Raw genomic sequence first — 14,217 nt, forward strand, 5'->3', positions numbered from 1 at the left:
AGTGCGGATGCGGTGCCATTTTCACGCACGGTTGCTAGAAGACGATCAGGATGGAGACCCGATCATTATTATTTTCCCTTATAGCATGGTTATAAGGCAAAATAATAGCATTCCTAATACAGAATACTTAATACAATAGGGGCTGGAGGGGTTAAAAAAAAATAAAAAAAATAATTAACTCACCTTAATCCACTTGTTCGCGCAGCCCGGCTTCTCTTCTGTCTTCATCTTTGCTGTGCACAGGAAAAGGACCTGTGATGACGTCACTACGCTCATCACATGGTCCATCACATGATCCATCAACATTGTAAAAAGGGCTCATGTGATGGATCATGTGAAGAGCGCAGTTACGTCATCAAAGGTCCTATTCTCAAAGAAGAAGACAAAAGAGAAGCCCGGCTGCGCAAACAAGTAGATTAAGGTGTTACATTTTATTTATTTTTTTAACCCCTCCAGCCCTATTGTACTTTGCATTCTGTATTAAGAATGCTATTATTTTCCCTTATAAACATGTTATAAGGGAAAATAATACAATCTACACAACCCCGATCCCAAACCCGAACTTCTGTGAAGAAGTTCGGGTTTGGGTACCAAACATGGCGATTTTTCTCACGCGCGTGCAAAACGCACTACAATGTTTTGCGCTCGCGCAGAAAAATTGCGCATTTTCCCGCAACGCACCCGCATCTTATCCGGGCCAAAAACATGACGCCCGTGTGAAAGAGGCCTAAAGCCTGCCCATCAGTGACGTCACCGGGGACACTGCTAGGTGGAAGCCTCCGCCTAGCAGTATAAAAAATATAAACAATCCGCCCTTGCCCTGCACAATACGGAGCAGGGCAAGGGAATGCATTGGAGCATGAAATGCTCCGATGTTCATATCAGGGGGGCTGCCTCAGTGAAAATGGGGATATGTAAGGGCTCAGAGCTGAACCTCTTTAAGTGGGCTCTACAATTTGGCCTCTGGTGTATATAATATGGCAAGGCTACCAATACTTGTATTGCACTTTACAGATGTTTGTGACCGTTTTTCCTTTTAGCTGTCTTACACTTTGGCAGCTATGAGTATAGTAGACTGCAAGTGAGCATGTCCCATTGTACATGACTAAGATACCAGCACCTCCAATTTCAGACACCTTCAGAAGAAAGTTGGGCAGCATTTAAACAGCATTTTTTTCACTCACAGAAGAAGAAAATTAGTACAATACGTAATATTAGTAAAAATGTTCTACCAGTTGATTGACAAAATATCTCGTTGAATAACCTTCATATGTTTTCTTCAACTCTTTCAGACATGACTGTTTTCTCTAATGACCTTGGTAATCTTATAGCATGCTTATAAACTTATAACTTCAGGCTAGTTAGTTGCACTTAAGGTTGAACATTAAGCTCATTTGTTCTCCCTTCCACTCACTATATTTGTCAAGACTTTGCCAACAGCAAGGTTCATAGGCATCAGTATTTTTCATGTGCTCTGTATAAATTGTGCAGTTTCCTATCCATGTTGAGGAGCCTCACAAAAAATTATCTCCTACATCACTGATCCATATGGCGGTAAAGTTTACATCTTAGGGCCAACTTCAATGTTTCAACAAAGCACATTCAGCATATCCACGATGCATCGGATGCAATAACATTCTATCACATTTATGACATGTGGTATAAATATACTATATATATAGGTGCAGATGTTTGTATGATCATTTCGGTGCCTTAACCGCCTTGTTAATGTTTCCACCATGCTTACATCCAAGGTTTCATCTACCACAAGACTAATCCATCAGCCCTGCTGTATGTGCCATTTTGACCTAGATGTTGACCCTCATGTCCTTTCCGTATAGCTATTCATTTAGTTAGAATTGTAATGTGTCTTATTGTCAATGGTGAGCACTGCTCAATAATGATCAACATGTTAAATATAACATAGTACATAAGTTCTCATATTTGCGTTGTTTGCCCTAAAACGAGCTAAAGTAATGGACTATCTTCTCTTGTTCTTCAAAAGCAGGATTTCTGATGAGTATCTTACAATTTCCAGGATGCACTACTTGCCCTGAAGATGTAAAAGTTCCAAACTCAGAATTGGCATCTTTAACTTGGCACTGGAAAAAATTTATAGATTGAGGCCTTCTCTGCATGCATTGGAAAATACCCATTAGTATCACGAGCCTAAATCCCTTGGATGCAACGTACTATACAGATACTGTATCTAATAAATTTCAATAAAGTAAAAATCCTTCAGTAGTTACCCTGGTTCACCTGGATTCTCCTTGGATTTTCCTTATACTCTGCCCGCTATGTACCTTCATGCTGGATTCCCTCTATTCTTTATGATTGGCTTTTAATAAAAGCCTCAATCTGGGACTCAAACTATTGCATGGGAATTTTAACATTGCCCATTAACTTGACCCTGGATAAGTCGTCCTATATGCCCTGGACATTACTGCAAAATTATACACAGGATCTGTTTAATTGTTCGCGAAAAAAGGCAGGTCAACCAGGTGAGTCTATTTAAGTTTTTCTGACACACTGTCATTGTATCTTACTTTTAACAATGCATCACTTTAAAATACATAACTGTATAGGTCTTTTCACATGGTGTTTTTTGGCGACTGCATCATGTTCATTCTCGGTGCGGCCTCAGCTTTAACCACTTCAGCCCCGCTAGGTGAAACCCCCTTCATGACCAGAGCACTTTTTACACTTCGGCACTACACTCCTTTCACCGTTTATCGCTCGGTCATGCAACTTACCACCCAAATGAATTTTACCTCCTTTTCTTCTCACTAATGGAGCTTTCATTTGGTGGTATTTTATTGCTGCTGACATTTTTACTTTTTTTGTTATTAATCAAAATGTAACTATTTTTTTGCCAAAAAATGACATTTTTCACTTTCAGCTGTAAAATTTTGCAAAAAAAACGACATCCATATATAAATTTTTCGCCAAATTTATTGTTCTACATGTCTTTGATAAAAAAAAATGTTTGGGCAAAAAAAAAAATGGTTTGGGTAAAAGTTATAGCATTTACAAACTATGGTACAAAAATGTGAATTTCCGCTTTTTGAAACAGCTCTGACTTTCTGAGCACCTGTCATGATTCCTGAGGTTCTACAATGCCCAAACAGTAGAAAACCCCCACAAATGACCCCATTTCGGAAAGTAGACACCCTAAGGTATTCGCTGATGGGCATAGTGAGTTTGATTGCAAGGTACTTCTCACACATTTGGGCCCCTAAATTGCCAGGGCAGTATAACTACGCCACAACTGACCCCATTTTGGAAAGAAGACACCCCAAGGTATTCCGTGAGGGGCATGGCGAGTTCCTAGAATTTTTTATTTTTTGTCACAAGTTAGCGGAAAATTATGATGATTTTTTATTTTTATTTTTTTCTTACAAAGTCTCATATTCCACTAACTTGCGACAAAAAATAAAAAATTCTAGGAACTCGCCATGCCCCTCACGGAATACCTTGGGGTGTCTTCTTTCCAAAATGGGGTCACTTGTGGCGTAGTTATACTGCCCTGGCAATTTAGGGGCCCAAATGTGTGAGAAGTACTTTGCAATCAAAATCTGTAAAAAATGGCCTGCAAAATCTGAAAGGTGCACTTTGGAATATGTGCCCCTTTGCCCACCTTGGCAGCAAAAAAGTGTAACACATCTGGTATCGCCGTACTCAGGAGAAGTTGGGGAATGTGTTTTGCGGTGTCATTTTACATATACCCATGCTGGATGAGAGAAATATCTTGGCAAAAGACAACTTTTCCCATTTTTTTATACAAAGTTGGCATTTGACCAAAATATTTTTCTCACCCAGCATGGGTATATGTAAAATGACACCCCAAAACACATTCCCCAACTTCTCCTGAGTACGGCGATACCAGATGTGTGACACTTTTTTGCTGCCAAGGTGGGCAAAGGGGCACATATTCCAAAGTGCACCTTTTGGATTTCACCGGTCATTTTTTACACATTTTGATTGCAAAGTTCTTCTCACACATTTGGGCCCCTAAATTGCCAGGGCAGTATAACTACGCCACAAGTGACCCCATTTTGGAAAGAAGACACCCCAAGGTATTCTGTGAGGGGCATGGCGAGTTCCTAGAATTTTTTTTTTTTGTCGCAAGTTAGTGGAATATGAGACTTTGTAAGGAAAAAAGAAAAAAAAAGAAATATCATCATTTTCCGCTAACTTGTGACAAAAAATAAAAAATTCTAGGAACTCGCCGTGCCCCTCACGGAATACCTTGGGGTGTCTTCTTTCCAAAATGGGGTCACTTGTGGCGTAGTTATACTGCCCTGGCAATTTAGGGGCCCAAATGTGTAAGAAGTACCTTGCAATCAAAATCTGTAAAAAATGGCCGGTGAAATCCGAAAGGTGCACTTTGGAATATGTGCCCCTTTGCCCACCTTGGCTGCAAAAAAGTGTCACACATCTGGTATCGCCGTACTCAGGAGAAGTTGGGGAATGTGTTTTGGGGTGCCATTTTACATATAACCATGCTGGGTGAGAGAAATATCTTGGCAAAAGACAACTTTTCCTATTTTTTTATACAAAGTTGGCATTTGACCAAGATATTTTTCTCACCCAGCATGGGTATATGTAAAATGACACCCCAAAACACATTCCCCAACTTCTCCTGAGTACGGCGATACCAGATGTGTGACACTTTTTTGCAGCCTAGATGCGCAAAGGGGCCCAAATTCCTTTTAGGAGGGCATTTTTAGACATTTGGATCCCAGACTTCTTCTCACACTTTCGGGCCCCTAAAAAGCCAGGGCAGTATAAATACCCCACATGTGACCCCACTTTGGAAAGAAGACACCCCAAGGTATTCAATGAGGGGCCTGGCGAGTTCCTAGAAATTTTTTATTTTTTGCATAAGTTAGCGGAAATTGATTTTTTTGGTTTTTTTCTCACAAAGTCTCACTTTCCGCTAACTTAGGACAAAAATTTCAATCTTTCATGGACTCAATATGCCCCTCACGGAATACCTTGGGGTGTCTTCTTTCCGAAATGGGGTCACATGTGGGGTATTTATACTGCCCTGGCTTTTTAGGGGCCCTAAAGCGTGAGAAGAAGTCTGGAATATAAATGTCTAAAAATGTTTACGCATTTGGATTCCGTGAGGGGTATGGTGAGTTCATGGGAGATTTTATTTTTTGACACAAGTTAGTAGAATATGAGACTTAGTAAGAAAAAACAAAAACAAAAACAAACAAAAAATTTCCGCTAACTTGTGCCAAAAAAAATGTCTGAATGGAGCCTTACAGGGGGGGGTGATCAATGACAGGGGGGGTGATCAATGACAGGGGGGTGATCAATGACAGAGGGGTGATCAATGACAGGGGGGTAATCACCCATATAGACTCCCGGATCACCCCCCTGTCATTGATCACGCCCCTGGTAAGGCTCCATTCAGACGTCCGTATAATTTTTACGGATCCATGGATCGGATCCGCAAAACACATGCGGACGTCTGAATGGAGCCTTACAGGGGGGTTATCAATGACAGGGGGTGATCAGGGTGATCAGGGTGATCACCCCCCTGTCACTGATCACCCCCCCTGTAAGGCTCCATTCAGACATCCGCATGATTTTTTACGGATACATGGATACATGGATCGGATCCACAAAACACATGCGGACGTCTGAATGGAGCCTTACAGGGGGGTTATCAATGACAGGGGGTGATCAGGGTGATCACCCTCCTGTCACTGATCACCCCCCCTGTAAGGCTCCATTCAGACATCCGCATGATTTTTTACGGATCCATGGATACATGGATCGGATCCACAAAACACATGCGGACGTCTGAATGGAGCCTTACAGGGGGGTTATCAATGACAGGGGGTGATCAGGGTGATCACCCCCCTGTCACTGATCACCCCCCCTGTAAGGCTCCATTCAGACATCCGCATGATTTTTTACGGATCCATGGATACATGGATCGGATCCACAAAACACATGCGGACGTCTGAATGGAGCCTTACAGGGGGGTTATCAATGACAGGGGGTGATCAGGGTGATCAGGGTGATCACCCCCCTGTCACTGATCACCCCCCCCTGTAAGGCTCCATTCAGACATCCGCATGATTTTTTACGGATCCATGGATACATGGATCGGATCCACAAAACACATGCGGACGTCTGAATGGAGCCTTACAGGGGGGTTATCAATGACAGGGGGTGATCAGGGTGATCACCCCCCTGTCACTGATCACCCCCCCTTTAAGGCTCCATTCAGACATCCGCATGATTTTTTACGGATCCATGGATACATGGATCGGATCCACAAAACACATGCGGACGTCTGAATGGAGCCTTACAGGGGGGTTATCAATGACAGGGGGTGATCAGGGTGATCACCCCCCTGTCACTGATCACCCCCCCTATAAGGCTCCATTCAGACATCCGCATGATTTTTTACGGATCCATGGATACATGGATCGGATCCACAAAACACATGCGGACGTCTGAATGGAGCCTTACAGGGGGGTTATCAATGACAGGGGGTGATCAGGGTGATCACCCCCCTGTCACTGATCACCCCCCCTGTAAGGCTCCATTCAGACATCCGCATGATTTTTTACGGATCCATGGATACATGGATCGGATCCACAAAACACATGCGGACGTCTGAATGGAGCCTTACAGGGGGGTTATCAATGACAGGGGGTGATCAGGGTGATCAGGGTGATCACCCCCCTGTCACTGATCACTCCCCCTGTAAGGCTCCATTCAGACATCCGCATGATTTTTTACGGATCCATGGATACATGGATCGGATCCACAAAACACATGCGGACGTCTGAATGGAGCCTTACAGGGGGGTGATCAGGGAGTGTATATGGGTGATCACCCGCCTGTCATTGATCACCCCCTGTAAGGCTCCATTCAGACGTCCGCATGTGTTTTGTGGATCCGATCCATGTATCCATGGATCCGTAAAAAATCATGCGGATGTCTGAATGGAGCCTTACAGGGGGGTGATCAATGACAGGGGGGTGATCAATGACAGGGGGTGATCAGGGAGTGTATATGGGTGATCACCCGCCTGTCATTGATCACCCCCCTGTAAGGCTCCATTTAGACGTCCGTATGCGTTTTGCGGATCCGATCCATGTATCCATGGATCCGTAAAAATCATGCGGACGTCTGAATGGAGCCTTACAGGGGGGTGATCAATGACAGGGGGGTGATCAATGACAGGGGGTGATCAGGGAGTGTATATGGGTGATCACCCGCCTGTCATTGATCACCCCCCTGTAAGGCTCCATTTAGACGTCCGTATGCGTTTTGCGGATCCGATCCATGTATCCGTGGATCCGTAAAAATCATACGGACGTCTGAACGGAGCCTGACAGGGGGGTGATCAATGACAGGGCGGTGATCAATGACAGGGGGGTGATCAGGGAGTTTATATGGGGTGATCATGGGTGATCAGGGGTTTATAAGGGGTTAATAAGTGACGGGGGGGGGGTGTAGTGTAGTGTAGTGTAGTGTGGTGTTTGGTGCGACTGTACTGACCTACCTGAGTCCTCTGGTGGTCGATCCTAACAAAAGGGACCACCAGAGGACCAGGTAGGAAGTATATTAGACGCTGTTATGAAAACAGCGTCTAATATACCTGTTAGGGGTTAAAAAATTCGGATCTCCAGCCTGCCAGCGAACGATCGCCGCTGGCATGCTGGAGATCCACTCGCTTACCTTCCGTTCCTGTGAGCGCGCGCGCCTGTGTGCGCGCGTTCACAGGAAATCTCGCGTCTCGCGAGATGACGCATATATGCGTGACTGTGCGCCAGCCTGCCACCTCCGGAACGCACATGTGTGTTAGGCGGTCCGGAGGTGGTTAAACTGCGACTCCGAGATCTTCAGTGATGCCTCCCGTTGAAATTAATGAGAGGCATAAACCTCTGTTTCTGCTCCAAAATTCCACCAACAAAAAATGTCACAGCAACAGTCTCTGCTCCAGAAGACAGGCAAAGAGATAGGAGAGGGTGTAAACTGACAAGATCACCTGTTCTGGAGAAGAGAAGCAGCTTGGTTTGAGAACGAATCAATCAGATTTGTGTTCTACTTAAATCCTAATGTGGGACTGTGCCTGAAGTTTTATCCTGGTTCTTATCTGTGCTGAGTTACTGTATTTTATGAGTATTCTTGCTTGCTGCTGTTTGACCTCAAACTGTTTAGTCACGGTTCTCCTTGCATCTCTGTACCTTTGACTCTCTTGGTTCCAACTTGGCTTGTTTCTTTTATTGCTATTAGATACTGTTTTGGCTTGGACATTGGCTTTGACTGTTTTTAAACTCTGGCTAGTACGATTACTCGACTGTATGCTTTACCTGCCAGCACCTGTCAGGTGAATGGAAGGACTTAATTATCACTTCCATTTTAGGGCTCATGCACATGACCGTATGTATTTTGCGGTCCGCAAAAAACTGATTCACAAAAATTACTGATAATGTCTGTCCGTGTGCATTCAGAGTTTTGCGGAACAGAACAGCTGGCCTCTAATAGAACTGTACTATCCTTGTCCAATATACGCCCCCTCCCCGCCCCATGCATTCTCCCCGCCCCTCCTGCCCCAGCCTCCCTCAATGTTGGCGGCCGTGCCCCCCCACCTTTCCAGCGCTACCCCCGGTTCCCCTGCTGTGTGTGATGGCGGCGGCTCCATTCCTGATCCGCCGCCATCAGCAGCGAGTGTCCGCTCTATGCTGACACTCTGCTGTAACCCCATAGATACCCCGTGATGGCAGCGCCCGATGGTTACCATGGCAACCGGACGCTTTGCAAAAGCGTCCGCTGTTGCCACCTACAGGGCATCTAATAGTATTATACTTTGCAATACAAGAGCATTGCAAAGTATAGTACAGCCATCAGCCCTGACTGGATCTTCATGATCCAAGAGGGACATGATAAAAAAAGAAAGTGAAAAGGAAATGCCATTTTATTTTCTGAGTGCTGGGTTCAACTGTAAAGATTCCACATCACTCACAGGGACTACTCAAGGTTAACTAGTTAGGTTCCTAAGTGTGAGCGCCCTTATTGGGGTGGTTATTTTGCTGTAGGCAGGGCACCAATTATAGGGTTGTTGCAGCTCGAGTTTGCCAGCTCTTGCTGAAGCGGGTAGCTAGCTCCAAGTCTGGCAGTGGATGCACAGTTTGCTGGACATGGAACCTGTATCTTGTTAGACTACTTTCACACTAGCGGTAGCCTTTTCCGGCAGGCTGTTCGGGCGGGGGAGCAGCCTGCCGGATTCATGCTAGTGCTAGACCACCGTGCCAGCAGAAGTCCATTCACTATTCAACCATTCAACAATTTCTGATATGCAAAATTAACTAAGAATTTTCTTCACAGGAAGACATGCTATGTTGCTACAGGTTTGGCTTGATCCTAATAATGATAATGGTGGTATGATTAATTAATGAGCAATTATGAATCACTGACAATCTTATTACATAAATAATTTCCATTTCCCAGTGAACACCCTTGTTGTTTTCATTACAGTAATGAATATATAGGTTAAAGGATTGTCCTATTAAGTATAAATTTGATTGATGCCACTTAATGCTGTAAAATAATTATGTCCAGAAACCATCTACCCATTTTTTATTTTAAAAAATTACATAGAATTCAGGTATAGGTTAATATATGACAAAAAAAAATTGATGGGTGTATCCCATTAAAATGGGATTGTACCCAGTAGAAACATAAATGTCCACATTTACTAATCTCAGTGCCTGTAGACACTGCTGTAAACTGTGCCAACATTCAGTAAAATTGGTACAATTTGGTACAATCTGGCACATTTATGGTGTATCTACTTCTTCAGAAATCCTCTGCTACTTAAAGGGTTTGGCCCATCTCACACATTGGTGGCCTATCGCTTGGATATGCCGCCAATCTCAGATAGGACCCACACCTAACTCCTGACACGGCTCACGTGCAAGCGCAGCCACCATCCTTTTAATTCTATGGGAGTGCCGAATATAGCGCTGGCCTGAACTCCCATAAAGGTAAATGGAGAGATGGCCACACTTGCACTGTCTGCTCTTCATTCACTTCTAAGGCAGTTCAGGAAATAGCAAAACACGCTCCCTTGGCTCCTTTCAGAACTCCCATAGAAGTGAATGGAGAGCTCTTTGCGCATGCGCAGGCTGCTCTCTTTCGCTCTGAGAGCCCTGTTCTAGAGACAGGTATGGGCGGGTCCCAGAGATGAGACCTGTACCTGTCTGGCCTTGGGGGTATATCCTAGCGATATGTCACCAATGTGTTTAGGCGCACGGTCTGCTGGGGGATGCTCCAAAATCATGACATGTATAGCTTGGAAGAAAGACGAGACAGAGGGGATATGATAGAAACTTTTAAATACATAAAGGGAATCAACAAGGTAAAAAAGGAAAGAATATTTAAAAGAAGAAAAACTGCTACAAGAGGACATAGTTTTAAATTAGAGGGGCAAAGGTTTAAAAGTAATATCAGGAAGTATTACTTTACTGAGAGAGTAGTGGATGCATGGAATAGCCTTCCTGCAGAAGTGGTAGCTGCAAATACAGTGGAGGAGTTTAAGCATGCATGGGATAGGCATAAGGCCTGCCTTCATATAAGATAGGGCCAGGGGCTATCCATAGTATTCAGTATATTGGGCAGACTAGATGGGCCAAATGGTTCTTATCTGTGGACACATTCTATGTTTCTATGTTTCTATGACAAGGCGTGCACCTCATCATAAATTCTCAACTATTCAAATCAGACAAAGGAAGGAATCCAAACAGGGGAAAGAGTATGTGTGGGGTCGGGGTAAATGGAATTGAGCTTGCGCCAATTGTCTATTTGTATTTTAGTCTTCCTGTAGATGAAAACAGAGAAGGGAAGAGAGGTGGCGGAGAGGGAAGGGATTGGGGAAGTTAATTTATAAAATTCCTAAATTTCACCCAGGCTGACCTTGTAGCCATTTCCCTGTGTTCCCACTGGGCCAGTTCCTCTATTATATATGCACTTGTACATCCTTTTGGTCTCGTATATCTACATCATGCTGAAGACATTCATTGATGAATCTAGAACAGCAGGAGACTATTTAGGCATTGCACTAATCTAAGTTTCTCCTTTGCGTTGACTGCATGTTGTAGTGTGATTAGTCACTTAGGCGCTGATTTATGAAAAGGGGAAAACTTATCGGGAATCCCTCACCAGCGACCTCCCTATCCAACTGTTCTCATAGAAACATAGCTGAGATTCACCTGATTAAGACTCCATTTTTCTTTTCACGATCTGAAGCTCCGTTCCCGAGTTTTGATACTTTTTCTTAATGTGCAAATTAGGCCTTTGGTGCAATGAGGTCCTCACCATTGCTCTTCTATCACCCAAGTTCTGCTCCTTTCTGGCTGCTTGGACAAGGACAAAGCAGTGGCAAAGCTATGTGTTTATGCAAAACAGTTTGGTAGGGAGGAGACAAATTTCCTTTAAGGGGAAAAATATAAAAAAATATGTCCATGTGTTAAAAAGTAGCAGTTCATGTGCTAAATTTATGGTGGTGTCATACAGCAATGTGGATTGAACAAGGACCCAAAATACGGTCATATGCAGGAGGGCTAAGAACAGCTCAGACAAGATGGCTGTCCCCATAATTATGTTCAAGAAAGAAATCTGCAATCAGAAAATAAAAACGGATTAGAAATACAAAGGATCCAGTTTTAATTGGCAGAAAGAAAATTCTGTGACACATTCCCTTTAAAACCCATAAAACGTACATCCTGGGATAAATCACATTCGCGTTTTTAACCCTATGCTGGGTTCTAATTAATAGCTGAGCTTAGGTTTGAAACTAGTAAGCATCAAACAGCACCATAAGCTAATAAATAGAGGGGGTGACCAGCATAGCGGTGATGCTGTATATTGCAATCTCCCATATAAAAGATACATAGCAGATGGACGCAACCAAAGGCAAGAGGTTTATGTCCTGACCAGGGCAGGTTCCCATATCCTTTTTCCCTGTTACCTCCATTTACAATCTCATATTATTAGTAAACATTTCCCCTTTTAATCCATGTTTGCCCCCAAACATAAACTTGCATCCAGTGACCTTATCTTCTGTATGCTAATTAACAAATGCCTTTTCCATGGCTTAGCAATCCTTTTATCCCTTCCTGAGCCTTTGTCCATGAAGTTGGTCCATACAATGGGAGCAAACAGGGAGGACAGACTCTCCGATAATCTCTTTGTAGTGAAATATCGTGTGTATTTGTAATTCTAGAAGGAAGCATAGAACTGCAAGACCTAAACTTGCAGATATTCTGTGAAGTAACAGAAGGTGTGCGTCACCAGTAGTGATGAGCGGCAGGGGCAATATATTCGAATTCTCAATATTTCGCAAATATTCGGGCGAATATTCACCATTCTTGAATTCTCGATTATTTTCTTGATTGCAAAAATCGGCAATGTAATATGCGCGTATTGCGTGCACAATACAGACGTGGGTCACTATAGCTACATTTTTCAAGCTGCTAGAAGTTTCCTAAGACTGGAGAAAATGGTTGTCAGAGCAGAACATTACAATAGCTTTATATGCCTATAGAGTGCTCCAATATATTGGTGATTGCGCAAATCAGCAATTAATGATGCAGATATTTTGGCACAATACGTGCAACTTCACATTTTAGCAGGTCTGACTACATATTACTGATTGGTGCACTAAGTATTGTCTGTGAAGGTTCTCATTTATCCAGGTCATGGTATATCTGTAAAGAATAAATCAAGGCAATTGGACTTACTGTAGATTTCTTGAAAACGTTTCACTAGTTCTTCCAACGAGCTTTCTCAATTCTGAATTCAGAATTGAGAAAGCTTGTTGGAAGAACGAGTGAAACGTTTGCAAGAAATCTACAGTAAGTCCAGTTGCCTTGATTTATTCTTTACAGATGCACTAAGTATTGTTGTGAACTTGTGACATCACAGCACTATGTCTGTAGCATGTATGTATGGACAGCAGAACCCATCACACTGCCTAACACCCTGCACTGGAACCTATCAGCTACACTATGTCAGGATATAACCTACACTGACTATCTCCCAATAACTATCTGTATTATATATACAATGGGGCAAAAAGTATTTAGTCAGCCACCAATTGTGCAAGTTCTCCCACTTAAAAAGATGAGAGAGGCCTGTAATTTTTATCATAGGTACACTTCAACTATGAGAGACAGAATAGGGGGAAAGAATACAGGAAATCACATTGTAGGATTTCTAATGAATTAATTGGTAAATTCCTCTGTAAAATAAGTATTTGGTCACCTACAAGGAAGCAAGATTTCTGTCTCTCACAGACCTGTAACTTCTTCTTTAAGAGGCTCCTCTGTCCTCCACTCGTTACCTGTATTAATGGCACCTGTTTGAACTTGTTATTGGTATAAAAGACACCTGTCCACAACCTCAAACAGCCACACTCCAAATTACACTATGGCCAAGACCAAGGACACCAGAAACAAAATTGTAGACCTGCACCAGGCTGGGAAGACTGAATCTGCAATAGGCAAGCAGCTTGGTGTGAAGAAATCAACTGTGGGAGCAATTATTAGAAAATGGAAGACATACAAGACCACTGATAATCTCCCTCGATCTGGGGCTCCACGCAAGATCTCACCCGTGGGGTCAAAATGATCACAAGAACGGTGAGCAAAAATCCCAGAACCACACGGGGGGACCTAGTGAATGACCTGCAGAGAGCTGGGACCAAAGTAACAAAGGCTACCATCAGTAACACACTACGCCGCCAGGGACTCAAATCCTGCAGTGCCAGACGTGTCCCCCTGCTTAAGCCAGTACATGTCCGGGCCCGTCTGAAGTTTGCTAGAGAGCATTTGGATGATCCAGAAGAGGATTGGGAGAATGTCATATGGTCAGATGAAACCAAAGTAGAACTTTTTGGTAAAAACTCAACTCGTCGTGTTTGGAGGAGAAAGAATGCTGAGTTGCATCCAAAGAACACCATACCTACTGTGAAGCATGGGGGTGGAAACATCATGCTTTGGGGCTGTTTTTCTGCAAAGGGACCAGGACGACTGATCCGTGTAAAGGAAAGAATAAATGGGGCCATGTATCGTGAGATTTTGAGTGAAAACCTCCTTCCATCAGCAAGGGCATTGAAGATGAAACGTGGCTGGGTCTTTCAGCATGACAATGATCCCAAACACACCGCCCAGGCAACGAAGG

This window comes from Bufo gargarizans, chromosome 1 (assembly GCF_014858855.1).
Source record: "Bufo gargarizans isolate SCDJY-AF-19 chromosome 1, ASM1485885v1, whole genome shotgun sequence".
Classification (NCBI taxonomy): domain Eukaryota; kingdom Metazoa; phylum Chordata; class Amphibia; order Anura; family Bufonidae; genus Bufo; species Bufo gargarizans.